Genomic DNA, 16,618 nt, shown 5'->3' on the forward strand with positions numbered 1-16,618 from the left:
TTTCCTGCCTTCCTGCCTTCCTGCCAGCCACCCGCCCACCCACCCTTCCTTCCTTCCTTCCTTCCTTCCTTCCTTCCTTCCTTCCTTCCTTCCTTCCTTCCTTCCTTCCTTCCTTCCTTCCTTCCTTCCTTCCTTCCTTCCTTCCTTCCTTCCTTCCTTCCTTCCTTCCTTCGGTGCTTAGAATTCTCTAGGCTTCCTTCTGCCAAATCATCAATTCTTTCCACGGAGCTCATTATTTAAGAAACGTTCACCTCATCCCCAGTTTTATGCTCCTTTTGATGGAGGTTCACGAGCGGTTGCCACTGTGTGTGAAATCTGAAATATGTCCTGCATGGAAATGGCCCCATGAATAGAAATTAAGGATTATTTCAGACATGTGGTGTAATGCTTATCTCAATTGGTCACCAAGGAAACCAGAATTGATTCCAACAATTTATCAATCCCCATTCTTGTCAGTAAAGCAGAGGCTCCATTAAAGCACTGTTTTTAAATTTAACCTCTTAATAAGTAACTGTAGTAGGAGATACCCGTTTTCATCCTCCGGTGGATGAAAGAGACATGACAGTTCCAGTGTTTACAGCGACAATATGATGGCCAGTGTATCACAAGGCGTTTTTATAACATGTTAGCAGAAAAGAAGCAAAATTGATTCAAACTGCTTAAAAAAATTATAGAATTGCACTTTGTAAACTCAGGAGAGATCTTGAGGCCAGCCTTTAAATACAGGAATTCATGCTTTCTGTCATGATGATAAAATGGCCAAAAATGTTAGCTAAGTACCTAACATTTAATATGGTATGACTCCCATATCCACTGGGGATTGCTTCCAAGTCGGTGGGTACTGAAAACCGCGGATAATAGCAAACACTATATATTTAAAAATATTTTGCATACGTTACCAGAACTGACCTCTAGAGGACACCAGAGACCATGCTATGTATTCTTCACTAAAAAAGTATTCATAGCAGGGTTTATAGCTCCCTCTGTTGGATAGTTCTGGTAGTACATATGATTTTTTTTTCTGGATTTCTAATAGTTTTAATATTTTCAGACCGTGGATAAGTGAAACTGTGGATACGGATCCCATGGATACAGAAGTGCTATTGTATTATCTACTCTAGAAATAAAACTACTAGAAACAAAACAGTTGTGAGGCTGTATGGTCTAACAGATTTGTTTCAGTGTGAGTTTGGGGGTTGGGATTACAAACCGCATTCTCAGAGACATTAAGCCACAGGTTTACAGAGCGGAGAATATAAGGCTGAGGGGCGGGAACCATGTATTGTGAAGAGAGGAAGGTGGCCATTAATAATGGGCCTTCAGAATGACAATGCCATTGTTAACACCAACATTGATCAGACAAGTAGCTGAGTAAATAGATATTCAGTTATTACCAATGATACCGTTTTTAGGGAATATGTGCTGTGGTTAGCTCTATATCAAGGAAAAAAAAACTTTTCAGTTCTTGATATATTCAGTATAGTGAATTAATCCAGAGTGTTAAGATACACCGTGAGCTAAGAATCTTCGGTCTTTATTTAGTCCATTTGATGCACACGGGAATTTGTGAATGCAGAAGATTTTTTGTGGACTCGAAAATCCATGAGAACTGCAAAGCATTAGTGGACTGGCAGTTTTCTCAGCCTCTGCATGACCTGAGGAACAGAGAGACTGCCGTCCCTTAATGTCTTGCAGTTGCCATGGAACTTAGAATGCTCCACTTATGTCTTTCTCCATACTTAATGGCCATTGCTGGCAAAGAATAGCCACGTATCCTGAAATATCTCGGACAATTTGGATTTTTTGGCTACAGCTACCTGAATTTGCTCACTGGAAGGACAGATCCTGAAGCCGAGGTTCCAATACTTTGGCCATTTCATGAGAAAAGAAGAATCCTTGGAAAGACCCTGATGTTGGGAAAGTGTGAGGGCAAGAGGAGAAGGGGACGACAGAGGATGAAATGGTTGGACAGGGTCACTGAAGCGACCAACATGAATTTGACCCAACTCTGGGAGGCCGTGGAAGACAGGAGGGCCTGGCGTGCTCTGGTCCATGGGGCCACGAAGAGTGGGACATGACTTAACGACTAAACGACAAACCTGAATTTCAGCTGGGGAAAATTCCTGCTGAGTAGCTGTAGTGGGGGGGGGAAGCCATATCTCCTATACTCATTCCTACATCGACAGGGGGTTGTACACAGTGATGTTGGGAACCCCTTCATTGGCTGAACATTTTAAGATTCCAGGTTGCTTCTAGCACCTTCCTCCCGGTTCATCTTCCCTTGCCTCCTCCTATGGCTTAATCGTGAGACTCCTGCCTTCACTAAGAAGGTTCGCCATGAAGCTCTGACGCTCCCGCAACTCGTTAGGCCTGGCACGTTGATGGCAGTGCAGCACCAATAAGTTTGAAGGCAAAAGCAGAACGTCAAAAAATGTTTGCACAACTCTCTCCTTCTCATCCTCCGAGCAGGGACATGAGGCAATTACGTTCTCCCACACTGATGTCATTTTTTAATTAGGCGAAGTGCTGCCTGCAGACGGAGGGGAAGAGCACATGAAAGGAGGAGGAGGAGGGGAAGAAAGCTCAAGTCTCTTATGAATGAGCCAGCAAAAGAGGCAGAAAGCAGATGAGTCACCAGACCACATTGCTCCTCCATTATCTCTTAATAGCTACCCCATCGTCTGGGAAGCAGGAGGCTCTCAAGGTGAGAGCTGTAACATTACTGAAAGTTCAGCCAACAAGTCAAATCCCTAGACGATATTTGGGTGACTCTGGATCGTGATGCTGTTGAGCGGAATGCAAAAGAGGTGTCGTTCCTCGTGACCTGGAAACGTGGACCATCTCCCGCTGATGCGATGAGCCAAAAATTCGTACAGCAGGGTGGCGAATCCTTCTGGGGTTGGGTGGGGCAGACCCCACCCATATCCTTCCATGGGTTGGCATGGGTTGCTTCTCCAGCCTCTGAGTGGAGGGCTGTGTCCCCAACATCTGATGGTTGCATTCCCAGCTAGGTTCCGGGAGGAGGTCTTCGACCCAGTCTTTAGGGCAGAACTGAGGTCTTCCTCTCCCTTCAGGCACAGTTGTGAGACCTTGTTGGCGAAGTACAGAAAACAGAATCTCCACTCTCTCCAGCCATTGATCGCAGATAGTAAGGATTGCCCTGCAGGAGAGTCGGTGAGGCTTCAGGATGGTGGACCCACCTCCTCTATGATTGTGGATCTCTAACTGGGATCCCCAGAGGTTCTTGGACTGCAGTTCCCAGAAGCCCTTCACCCCTTGGTGGGCTGGCCAGGATTTCTATGACGTGGAACTCTATGAGTTCTTACTCTTCTATAGACTGAGGGCCAGAGATCCCTAGAAATCCTTCGCTGCCGAACCCTACAAAGAAGGTTGTGTGTGTGTTTAGTCGTTTAGTCGTGTCCGACTCTTCGTGACCCCATGGACGAGAGCATGCCAGGCCCTCCTGTCTTCTACTGCCTCCCGGAGTTGTGTCAGGTTCATGTTGGTTGCTTCGCAGACAATGTCCAGCCATCTCATCCTCGGTCATCCCCTTCTCCTGTTGCCATCACACCTTCCTAACATCAGGGTTTTTTCCAAGGACTCTTTTCTTCTCATGAGATGGCCAAAGTATTGGAGCCTCAGCTTCAGGATCTGTCCTTCCAGTGAGCACTCAGGGTTGATTTCCTTTAGAACTGATAGGTTTGTTCTCCTTGCAGTCCAGGGGATTCTCAAGAGCCTCCTCCAGCACCACAATTCAAAGGCATCAATTCTTCGGCGGTCTGCTTTCTTTATGGTCCAGCTCTCACTTCCATACATCATGACAGGAAAAACCATAGCTTTGACTATTCGGACTTTTGTTGGCAAGGTGATGTCTCTCTCAAGATGCTATCAATATTTGTCATCGCTTTCCTCCCAAAAAGAAGGCGTCTTTTAATTTCAGGGCTGCTGTCTCCATCTGCAGTGATCATGGAGCCCAGGAAGATAAAATTTGACACTGCCTCCATATCTTCCCCTTCTATTTCCCAGGAGGTGATGGGACCAGTGGCCATGATCTTGGTTTTTTTGATGTTGAGCTTCAGACCGTTTTTTGCACTCTCCTCTTTCACTCTCATTACAAGGTTCTTTAACTCCTCCTCACTTTCTGCCATCAGAGTGGTATCAGAAGGTTACCGTAGCAAAATTATTTCCACAAATACAGGTCTTGGAGCCTGTCTGCTCGACATGGTTATGGCAGTTCAGCACACATTGAACGGCTATACATTGGCTTTACAGAATCCTGGATTTTGCAGCTCGGTGACCCTTAGATCGTTTGGGCAGAGAATTCCAAGTCTCTTATCAATCTAAAAATCCCAGAGGATGGAGCCAAGACACTTCAAGTGGTATCAAACAGCTGGAACCGTCTAGTGTAAACACACTCTCTGCTTCTTAATATAGGCCGGTTTGGGACCCACCAGCGGCAGAACATGAGAGCCTGCCAGTGGCCAGATACACTTTTTCTTTTGTCCGCTCGTTGTGTTTTCTCCAAAGTGTTTTGATTCCAATCCTGTCCCTCAGCTCATGCTTTAATTGGAAAAGCATGAGTGTCCGTACTCAAGTTTGCTGTCAAGTCCCCTCCTACCCATGGCTATTCTGTGAACGAGTGTCCTCAGAAAGAGGCAGTCACTAAAGGTTTTGCTGAGCTTTTGCAAACTCAAGGTTGTGGCTTCCTTTCGGGAGTCAGCCCGTCTTGTATTGGGTCCTCCTCCTTTCCTGCTGCCTTCTACCTTTCCCAGCATTATTGACTTTTCCAGAGAACCTTCCCTTCTCTTGAGGTGCTCGACGTCTGACAGCCTCAGAGTTATCATTTTTGTCTCCAGAGAAAGTTTAAGCTTTTCTCCCTTTTCCTCTCTCCCCCTCTCCCTTCCTCCTTCTCCTCCCCATTCTCTCTGCTTCTCTCTTTCACATACACAACGGCCCCAACCCATGGACATCTTTACAAAAATCTCTAAGAAAATCTGTGGTAGAAGGGCTCAAGACAGAGTGAGAGGGGGCCAGATCCATCTCTCCACCTATCTGGAGAGAAAAAAAGGCATTTCATGAAATTCCTACCCCATGAGTGGGGTGAATTACCGAGGTAAGGCGTGCACCCCCCCCATGTGCCTACCTCAATCTGTAGCAGGGCTAGATCTATGCCACAGAGGCTCGGGGGGCGCCTTCCCCCAGTTCTGAAGCCCCACTTGCTCTCCTTCTGGGCCATCCATTTCTTATCGAGGTGTGGCATACCCCCACAGACTCCATTTTAAAAATTCAAGTCAGTTTCTGAAACTAAGGGCCTTTTCGTTTGAAGAAAATCGAAGCGGTGCTCACCATGGTTTCTTGGTTCTGAAGGCTACGTTTAATCATTATCATCATTATCATTATCATCATCATCATTCCTCTGCATTATTTCCCAGGTGTTGTCCATGTACTGGTTTATTTGGAAATATTGAGAAATATTAATGGAAAGCACAATCACAACAGCATACATACTGCGCCAGTATTTAACTGTTTCATAGGTTTGGGGTTAAAACTTTTATTGTTAGATAATACCCGTCAAAGTTTTTCTAATTTTCACTGTGGCTGGTGTTTTTGAAGAATAATAAGAGGCTAAAACCCATTGCGGCTATATAATACCAGTCAAAGTTTTTATAATTCTGATCGACTGTGTTTGGTATTTTTGAATAATGACCGTAACCATAATCGTAGAACTGCAGAGCAGGAAGGGGACCCTTCTGGATCATCGGGTCCAGCCCTTGTGAAGGAGGCGCAGCGGGGATTCGAACCTCTGGCTCCACAGCCGGATAACAAAGCCACTGAGCTGCTTATCAAAGTTACTGATCAGGGGCAAAATCAGCCCGTGTGTCTGAAAGAGATGCTGAGTTTCCTTGTGAAGGAGGGCAACTTTCGTGGACAACTGTGTTCCATGGCATGGGGCAATTTCTTAGAATCATCCTTTGTTTCCGAACTTCCATGAGCATCCTCGTTCGTGAAGATTTCATGCTGCAAATGAACCTATTGATATGTTGTCTGAATTGCAAGATGCAGGTACATGGTCTGATAATCTTGTTTTAACAGGTACCGTTGATCAGAAGGAAAGGTTGTTTCAAATTTTAGAACAATACCAAGATGTGTTTTCAGATGACTTTAAATCAAGATATTATGACTACAAAACCCATTCTCATAAAAACACAAATCATCACATGCTGCATCGTCCCTTTGGGTTGCCTCCTTTTCCATCCACTGTGTGGGATCCTTCCTTGTGATCCTTCCTCCAAGAGCTCTCTAGATTCCTGTTCCCCTTCCTTGGTAGGAAGAAAGCACAAAAGGCCTCTTTTGGAAGAGCCGGTATATGTTGGATTTTGCCTTTACGCTTTGCACCGCCTGGGTTCCCTTCTGCAAAGGGGTAGGCTGCCCTCTGCTGGCCACCAGCCCACATTGCTGTAGACCTACATTCGGTAGGGAGACAGTGTCATCTCGTGGAGATATAGAAATATACCTATGGACCATGAATCACGGAGAGCACAACACACAAACTCCTCCTGGCATCGGGTTCATAAAGCAACTTCATCCTATTCATGGGACTGCTTCCGTGAAATCCATCTGTACTACATAGTTGTGTGTGTGTGTGTGTGTGTTCTGTGTCATCAGGTCGCAACCGACTTATAGCACCCCTAACAGGGCTTTCTAGGTAAGTGAGATCTTTTAAGGAGTGGCTTGACCAGTTCCACTCCCCCAGTGACTTTCCGTGGCCAAGTGGGGATTCGAACCCAGGCCTCTTGAGTCCTCGTCTGTCTCTTTATTCACTACACCACACTGGGAGTCCACGACACAGTTTTAGCAGTTCAGTTCCACTTTAAGTGGTCCATTTCCATCCCACAGCATCGTGAGATTTGTAGATGTCTGCAGTCTTCAGACATCTGTCTGGAGAACTCGAGTGCCACGTCCCCTGGAACCCAGCATAGAATTCTAAGGGCCGCATGAAATGAGAGAACCCAGGATTCCACGGAGGCTCAACCATTAAAGGGGTATAAAATTGTGAAGGCTTCATGCATGCTTGTAGAGGCTTCTCCAGCAGTGTGTGTGTGGGGGGCTCTGCAATCTGTTCACCCAGCTACACACCACTCCGAGCGGCCGTGAGCACGTAAACCTGCTAGACTTCAGCTCTGTGACGGACATGAGATCACGTTGACGCCACGCTTTCCAGCTCCTGACAGAGTGTCCAGACAGACTCTAGGCTAGCAGGTCAACTTTCTGTTTTTTAGATTACTTGGGAAAGGGTGTTTTTCCAGACTACAGGTGCCAGAAGCACCCAACTGGCATGGCCGTGATAGCAGGGGGATTCTGGGAGATGTAGTCCGGTGTAAGAAGGGGGTTGGACTAGATGGCCTCATAGGGGCCTCCATCTCCATTATTCTATAAACCTAAGGTGGGTGGGTTCATCGCCTCGCCTCCTGGCCTGACTATGACAACTGAGCAGATTTTATAGTCACCCACACACACAAAAAAAATGGGTTAACTTGATTCTCCCCCCCTTTTTTTTGGGTACAATTACATGGGAACTGGTCTCTCTGTGTGAGAGAGTAGAGATGGGCATATATTGCTGGTTCACCCGGTTTGGCACGGTTTGTTTCCCAGCCAAACAGCTGATCTGCAGTTTGGTACCCCACCTCTCCAGCAGGTGCCCACTCAGGGGCAGCACGCAGAGGAGGTGTGGCAGGGCGCTGCTGCCAAATGGGCACCTGCTGGAGGAGGCAGGGTGCCGAACCACATATCAGCTGTTCAGCCAAGAAACAAACCACACCGAACCACCGAATCAACAGTTTGTGCCTATCTCTATGTGTGTACGAGCAAGAAATCTCCACTCAGTCATGGAAACTCACCAGGGGAGTGGAACTAGGAAAACCACTCCTTAAACATCTCACCTTGACAGCCTTCTTAGGCTCTCCATAAGTTGGTTTCAACTTGACAACACATAACAACAAATATAGTTACAGAGATGCAATGAAATAAAGGCTGAAATTCTGTTGCATAGTGTAGTAGGTTTTACTAGAGGAAGCCCATTGGATCAGCAGGGATTTGGTGAGTCAAGGTAAAGGTAAAGGTTCCCCTTGACAATTTTTTTGTCCAGTCGTGTTCGACTCTAGGGGGTGGTGCTCATCCCCGTTTCCAAGCCATAAAGCCAGCGTTTTGTCTGAAGACAATCTTTCCGTGGTCACATGGCCAGTGCGACTTAGACACGGAACTCTGTTACCTTCCCACCGAGGTGGTCCCTGTTGATCTACTCGCATTTGCATGCTTTCAAACCGCTAGGTTGGCGGGAGCTGGGACAAGCGACGGGCACTCACTCCGTCGCGTGGATTCGATCTTATGACTGCTTCGTCTTCTGACCGTGCAGCACAGGCTTCTGCGGTTTAGCCCACAGCGCCACCATGTCCCCTTTGGTGAGTCAACTCCTCCATAAATCTCATTGATTCAAATGGGTCTACTCTAGTTGTGACCAATGTTAACGTACTATGTCACAACTGGAGGGGGCCCATTGGAATCAATGGGACCTACTCACCAAATCTCAGCCGGGTTAATGAGCCTACTCTAGTATGACTTACTAAGCTATGCAAGAGGATGTCAGCCAAAGAATACGACAAAGGATACCAATAAGATTACATTTATTCCATCCATGGCTCAAACGGGGCAGTGAATCTCGGAGTGGAAGCAGATCAGAGCTGCCCTCTAATGTAAGCAGTGTCTTAAAAGGTTGCAGGTTAATTTTGACTTTCTTTTTTCTTATCTTCCTGATGTCCGTAACACCACCCTGTTGAGATTCATTAGCCCAGCAAGGTTCCTTCCTAAAAGCCATCACTGAGTCAGGCTTCCCCCCCCCACCTCCATGGGGGTCCCGATTATCTGGGGTGTCATCAGGACAAAAGGCCAGGGGGGCAGGCTGCCAGATGCCTGTTTAATTACAGTAATTCTTCTCCTTAAACTCTCCTTTGTTGCAACCATTGAAAGAAGAGGGAGATAGGGCCTGAATTGGAATCTTTGTCTTGGAAGAAAATAAAAGGGACACTGTATTTTATTGCTGAAAAGTTAAGATTTTTGTTCCTGCAAGAAGCAGAATCATATTAAAAGGCTCATAATTAAGGTGGGGGCTCTCCCTCTCTCTGACACACAAAAGCTGGAGGTTTGTCTTTCAAAACATCATCCCATTTTGGAGCACAAAGGAGGTGAAACAATAGCATCAGAAGGAGCGCACTGAGAAAAAGCACAGGGGTTTCTTCTAAAATTAGCAAGAGCCGTGTCTCTCGTCATCCTGAATTAGATCCATCACATACCCAACTGGAGCGGATAGAAATCTGCACCTATCTGGTGCTCACCATGACATTTTTATAGTCTTATTGACAGTGAGGAATTTTCATGTAATCTCAATATGGAAAGCGATACTTGGCCCACGTTCCCCCACTTTTCATCAATATGAGCAAAGTCATGCAATTTGCACAAAACAAGGATGCTTGCTGCCCTTGTTCGTAGGTATTTGGAAATTTGAAGCATGGGGTAGGTTGCTTGCTTCTTTTTTTAAGCAGTCAATTGCTTTATGCTTGTTCTCTCCATTTGGTCTGGTTCTCCAAGGCAAAGGGCAACCGTTTTGCTGGTATTTAATATTTCACAAATCGAAGACAACATGAAAGGGGGAGAAACCTTTGACTTGTTCTTGGTTGGAAGCAAAGAATCTCACAAAACTTTCAGATTCCTTATTGAGACTAAAACTGGGTAGTGAGAACCTGGTTAATATAGCCTGGGCCGTAAAAAGGTTGTTTTCTGGAGGACAGTTTCAAAAAATATCCAGACACAGAAGAAGAGATGGAGGCCTCAAGAGCATTTTCGTACTCATGAAACCTGGAGAACTTCCACCTTCCCAGGGCTCTCAGATGAATCTCAGGAAAAACTTTTCAACAGTTAGAACAGTACGACAACGGAACCCATGACCTCAAGAGCTGGTGAGGGCTCCAACACTGGAGGCATTGAAGAGAAACTTAGACAACCACCTGGCAGATATCCTTGGATTTTGATTCTTGCTTTGAGCAGGAGGTTGGACCCGATGGCCTTATAGGGCCTCTTCCAACTCCATGATTCTACGATTCTATGCAGAGAGAACTCGTGAACTGGAATAGTGAGCCATGAAATGGAGCATGGAAACGTGGCAGTGTAAAGTAACTCTGAGAGACGTACCATCCAAGAATTCTACAAAACTGGGAGAGGCACCGTTTTGTTGCCTGATCTTACCCTGGTTGACAAGCTCATGAATGCGATTTCAGCTCTGGCTATCTGACTGGTCACATCCTGTGTTGTTTCAGCTCCTTCGCAAATGGGCTGAGGACCGTTTTGAGATGAGTGAAATCTAGAAAGGCCATGGCTGTTCACATAAAGGACCACTGCATGACTTTTCCAGCTGAGGTCAGTTAGCTGAGCTAGGAACTATTAAGAAGGAGTGGGAAGGCAAGGGTAGCTGGGGGGGGGGGAAACAACTGCAGGTCACCTAAATGTCTACTGTTGCTACCAAGGTAACTCACTTTACATGGAATGGGAACGGCATAGGCGGGTGGAGCCGCTTGGGACTTTGCTCCAAAGGAGAAAGAGGATGGAGTGGGAACCCCATAGAGCAGTGGTCTCCAGATGTTCTTGGACTACAACTCCCAGAAGCCTTCACCACCACCTCTGCTGGCCAGGATTTCTGGGAGCTGAAGTCCAAGAACATCTGGAGGCCCAAGGTTGGAGACCACCGCCATAGAGGGACCAGAAACCAAGACATCTGGTTGTGATTGGGAAAATGGAAGGTGGAGGGTCTGATGACTCATCACTCAAGGTGTTCTGGAGTCCCTGGGAAAGCTTCACCTCCTAGGGCCACACATGCAGGGAGACTTGGTGAAGAGGGTCCATGAAATCCAGAGTCCTGTTTTCGACAGTGTGCACAAGCTTGGAAACGTGGCCGCGCAGGCTGGGGGAGTCTGGGATCATCATCCAACATGTGTCTGGAGAAGCATACTAGAAATGTCGTGGAAGCTTTCCAGAAGGGTTTTATTTATTTATTTATTTATTGTAGAGTTGTTTAGTCATTCAGTCATGTCTGACTCTTCGTGACCCCATGGACCAGAGCACGCCAGGCCCTCCTGTCTTCCTCTGCCTCCCAGAGTTGGGTCAAATTCATGTTGGTCGCTTCGATGACCCTGTCCGTCCATCTCGTCCTCTGTCATCCCCTTCCTCCTCTTGCCTTCACTCTTTCCCAACATCAGGGTCTTTTCCAGGGAGTCTTCTCTTCTCATGAAATGGCCAAAGGATTGGGGCCTCAGCTTCAGGATCTGTCCTTCCAGTGAGCACTCAGGGTGGATTTCCTTCAGAATGGATAGGTTTGTTCTCCTTGCAGTCCAGCGGGCTCTCAAGAGTCTTCTCCAGCACCACAACTCAAAAGCATCAATTCTTTGGCGATCCGCCTTCTTTATAGTCCAGGTCTCACTTCCATACATCGCTACTGGAAAAATCATGGCTTTCACTATGCGGATTTTTGTTGGCAAGGTGATGTCTCTCCTTTTTAAGATACTGTCGAGGTTTGTCATCGCTTTCCTCCGAAGAAGCAGGCGTCTTTTAATTTTGTGGCTGCTGTCACCATCTGTAGTGATCATGGAACCCAAGAAAGTAAAATTTGTCCATGCCTCCATATCTTCCATTTCTATTTGCCAGGAGGTGATGGGACCAGTGGCCATGATATTAGTTTTTTTAAATGTTGAGCTTAAAACCATTTTTTGCACTCTCCTCTTTCACCCTCATTAAGAGTTTCTTTAATTCCTCCTCACTTTCTGCCATCAGAGTGGTATCATCTGCATATTTGAGGTTGTTGATATTTCTTCCAGCAATCTTAATTCCGGCTTGGGATTCATCCAGTCCAGCCTTTCGCATGAGGTATTCTGCATATAAGTTACGTAAATAAGCAAGGGGACAATATACAGCCTTGTCATACTCCTTTCCCAATTTTGAACCCATCAGTGTTTCCATATCCAGTTCTAACTGTTGCTTCCGGTCCCACATATAGGTTTCTCAAGAGATGGATAAGGTGGCCAGGCATGCCCATTTCTTTTAGGGCTTGCCATAGTTTGCTGTGGTCCACACAGTCAAAGGCTTTTGCATAGTCAATGAAGCAGAAGTAGATCTTTTTCTGGAACTGTCTAGCTTTCTCCATAATCCAGCACATGTTAGCAATTTGGTCTCTAGTTCCTCTTCTCATTTGAAATCCAGCTTGTACTTCTGGGAGTTCTCGGTCCACATACTGCTGAAGCCTGCCTTGGAGGATTTTGAGCATAACCTTGCTAGCATGTGATATGAGTGCAGTTGTACAGTAGTTGAAACATTCTTTGGCACTGCTGTTCTTTGGGATTGGGATGAAGACAGATATTTTCCAATCCTCTAGCGACTGCTGAGTTTCCCACACTATCTGGGTTGTCTGGGATGTCCAGATCTTTCTGGTATAATTCCTCTGTGTATTCTTGCCACCTCTTCTTGATGTCTTCTGCTTCTGTTAGGTCCCTTTCATTTTTATCCTTTATCATGTCAATCTTTGCATAAAATGTTCCTTTAATATCTCCAGTTTTCTTGAACAGATCTCTGGTTTTTCCTTTTCTGTTATTTTCCTCTATTTCTTTGCAATGTTCATTTAAGAAGGCCCTCTTGTCTCTCCTTGCTATTCTGTGGAAGTCTGCATGCAATTTTCTGTAACTTTCCCTATCTCTCTTGCATTTTGCTTCCCTTCTCCTCTCTGCTATTTCTAAGGCCTCGTTGGACAGCCACTTTGCTTTCTTGCATTTCCTTTTCTTTGGGATGGTTTTTGTTGCTGCCTCCTGTACAATGTTACAAGCCTCTGTCCAAAGTTCTTCAGGCACTCTGTCCACCAAATCAAGTTCCTTAAATCTGTTCTTCACTTCCACTGTGTATTCATAAGGGATTTGGTTTAGATTATACCTGACTAACCCAGTGGTTTTTCCTACTTTCTTCAGTTTAAGCTTGAGTTTTGCTATGAGAAGCTGATGATCAGAGCCGCAGTCAGCTCCAGGTCTTGTTTTTGCTGACTGTATAGAGCTTCTCCATCTTTGGCTGCAGAGAATATAATCAATCTGATTTCGATATTGCCCATCTGGTGATTTCCATGTGTAGAGTTGCCTCTTGTGTTGTTGAAAAAGAGTGTTTGTGATGACCAGCTTGTTCTCTTGACAAAACTCTATTAGCCTTTGCCCTGCTTCGTTCTGAACTCCAAGGCCAAACTTCCCTGTTGTTCCTTTTATCTCTTGGCTCCCTAATTTAGCATTCCAGTCCCCTAGAATGAGAAGAACATCTTTCTTTGGTGTCAGTTCTAGAAGGTGTTGTAAATCTTCATAAAATTGTTCAATTTCAATCTACTCAGCAATGGTAGTTGGTGCATAAACTTGGATTATCGTGATGTTGAAAGGTCTGCCTTGGATTCGTATTGAAATCATTCCATCATTTTTGAGATTATATCCCAGTACAGCTTTTCCCACTCTTTTGTTGACTATGAGGGCTACTCCATTTCTTCTACGGGATTCTTGCCCACAATAGTAGATACGATAATCGTCTGAATTGAATTCACCCATTCCCATCCATTTTAGCTCACTGACGCCCAGGATGTCAATATTTATTCTTGCCATCTCCTGTTTGACCCCATCCAGCTTACCAAGGTTCATTGATCTTACATTACAGGTTCCTATGCAATATTGTTCCCATCACTGTGAAGCGGCAGCATAAATATGTATTTTACACCATCACCTTGTATTCTCCCTATATAGAAGGTATTGCTCTCTCTCTCTCTCTCTCTCTCTCTCTCTCTCTCTGTGTGTGTGTGTGTGTGTGTGTTTGTGTGTGTGTCCCATGATCCACCCCAAAAAAACCAATCTTTCATAATCTGGCCCTTCAGGGAGAAAACTTCTGAAATGATCACAACCTGCTTGTGAAAATCAAGATCATCCACACTTTTGTATTTCCGATCACCGTGTGTGGGTGTGAAAGCTGGACAGTTTAGAAAGCTGACGGGAGAAAAAAATTGGTTCCTTTGAAATGTGGTGCTGGAGGAGAGCTTGGCAGAGACCCTGGACTGCCAGAAAGGTCAACGAGGAAGTCCTAGAACAAATCAAGCCTGAACTCTCTCTGGAGGCAAAAAGGTTGAAACTGAGGCTCTCCTTCTTTGGGCACATGAGGAAAAGGCAGGGGAAAGCCAACAACGCTGGGAAAATTGGAAGGCAGCAGGAAAAGAGAAAGACCAAATATGAGATGGATCCTCTCCCTCAAGGAAGCCACAGGCTTGAGTCTACGAGCAGCGCCCTCGGGGACAGGACATTTTGGAGACTTCTCCTTCATAGGGCTGGCGTAAGTCAGAGGGGACTTGACGGCGTGACAACAAGAAGCATGAAATAAACCCGGATTTGCTTTCCAATTGAAGACACGGCTGTTTCAAAAGGCTTTCCTTGAGATGTGCCAAGAGCTTTGTGTTTTTTGCATGAAAGGGTTCTCCTGAATCACAACATCTGATTTTCCTCTACAAGGCTTTTGTTTTGTTCTCTTGTTTTTTGCTCAGAAGGTCATCCTCACATGAAATGTGGCACCTCTGGAGGAGAAAAGGCACTTCCACCCTGCAAATCGTGAGGAGAGGAGGAGGAGAAGGAGGAGGCTCCGGTCTCCCCACCTGGGAGGGTTGGATCTGCCGGGAAGGAAGGAAGCAGCCGGCTTGGAGCTAATCTGGGAAGGTGTCACCGAGTGGTGGGATCCAGGCTGGTGTAAATCCACAGGCGAAGGCAGGGGGAAGCCGAAGGACTGCTACTTCTGCTCGGCGCTGAAGATGCTGCGAAGTTTCTGCTGGTCCCTGGTCCCTTTGGTAAGTGGATTCCCTTTTCGTTTTCCAAGAGGGAGAAAATGAAGCACAAAAAACCAGCTTCTTGGGAGGGGAAGGCAGCTCATATACCCAGTGTGCCTGATTTAAAAAACAAACAAACTACTAAATGCCCAAGGGTTCTCCTTAATCCCCCCCCCCACAAGTGGCCAGGTGGGCTCCATTAGGGCAGTTTGAGGATGAAGAAGGGGATTTTGACACTTTTCTTTCTATACATTTTTTTTTTGTGAACAAAGTGCCCGGCCGGCTCAAAGTGCTTCTTCATCATTTAGTAAAGTGCTTGAAAGCATGACCTTAATGCATGTGCAAGCAGCATGACCCCATGGCCCTTCTTCTGGATGAATCCGTCCAGGGCAGTCATAAATTGGTGTCTGGCTGGTTAGCTGGTTCTTCAACCTCCTCCACCCAGATCTGAGCCACCTGGATTATTTGGGGAATTTTGCTACGGAGAGGTCCGTGTCTGCTTGACGCCGTTCTCTTAGGAAGCCCCAGCAGGCTGTTTGCCAGTTTTTAAAACAGCATCCCCTTTCCATAATAGGGCTGCGGGGGGGAGAGCGGAATGGGGAAAAGAAAAAGAGGCAGGAGAAAGAGAAGAGGAGAAAAAAGGGAAATTTTGGAAGCGTTCCGAATTCATTTGAGCCTCGGATTATGTTTAAAAGAGGAGTATGGAACAATGGGGATGCAGCATTACTGAACATACCTCTGGACATCTCATCAGCATGCACTTCGGCCCAGGACATCTTCCAGTCCTGACCCTACCCTTTGTCTTTCTAGTTCACACGGAGTTGCAGGTGTGAGTTGCATTTTAAAGGTAAAGGTAAAGGTTCCCCTTGACAATTTTTGTCCAGTCATGTTCGACTCTAGGGGATGGTGCTCATCCCCGTTTCCAAGCCATAGAGCCAGCGTTTTGTCCGAAGACGATTTTCCGTGGTCACATGGCCAGTGCGACTTAGACACGGGACGCTGTTACCTTCCCACCAAAGTGGTCCCTATTTATCTACTTGCATTTGCATGCTTTCGAACCGCTAGGTTGGCAGGAGCTGGGACAAATGACGGGCGCTCACTCCATCGTGTGGATTCGATCTTACGACTGCTTGGTCTTCTGACCGTGCAGCACAGGCTTCTGCGGTTTAGCCCGCAGCGCCACCACGTCCCTATGCATTTTACCTGTCCGCAAATCACTCTTGTCCAGTGTTCCTGAACTGGGGTGGGGGGTTCTGACCCCCAGGGGTTTGTGAAGTGTTTTCTGGGGAGTGGTGCTCATGGTCTCCTTGCATGGGTTGTAGCCCTTGCATTAATAATAATAATAATAATAATAATAATAATAATAATAATAATAATAATAATAATAATAATAATAATAATAATAATAATAATAATAATAATAATAATAATAATAATAATAATAATAATAATAATAATAATAATAATAATAATAACAACAACAACAACAACAACAGCAATAACAATAACAATAACAATAATAAATTGTTGCTGTTGTTGTTGTTGTTGTTGTTGTTGTTGTTCTTCTTCTTCTTCTTCTTCTTCTTCTTCTTCTTCTTCTTCTTATTCTTATTCTTCTTCTTCTTCTTCTTCTTCTTCTTCTTCTTCTTCTTATTATTATTATTATTATTATTATTATTATTATTATTATTATTATTA

Source organism: Pogona vitticeps, chromosome 6, assembly GCF_051106095.1.
Source record: "Pogona vitticeps strain Pit_001003342236 chromosome 6, PviZW2.1, whole genome shotgun sequence".
NCBI classification, from domain to species: domain Eukaryota; kingdom Metazoa; phylum Chordata; class Lepidosauria; order Squamata; family Agamidae; genus Pogona; species Pogona vitticeps.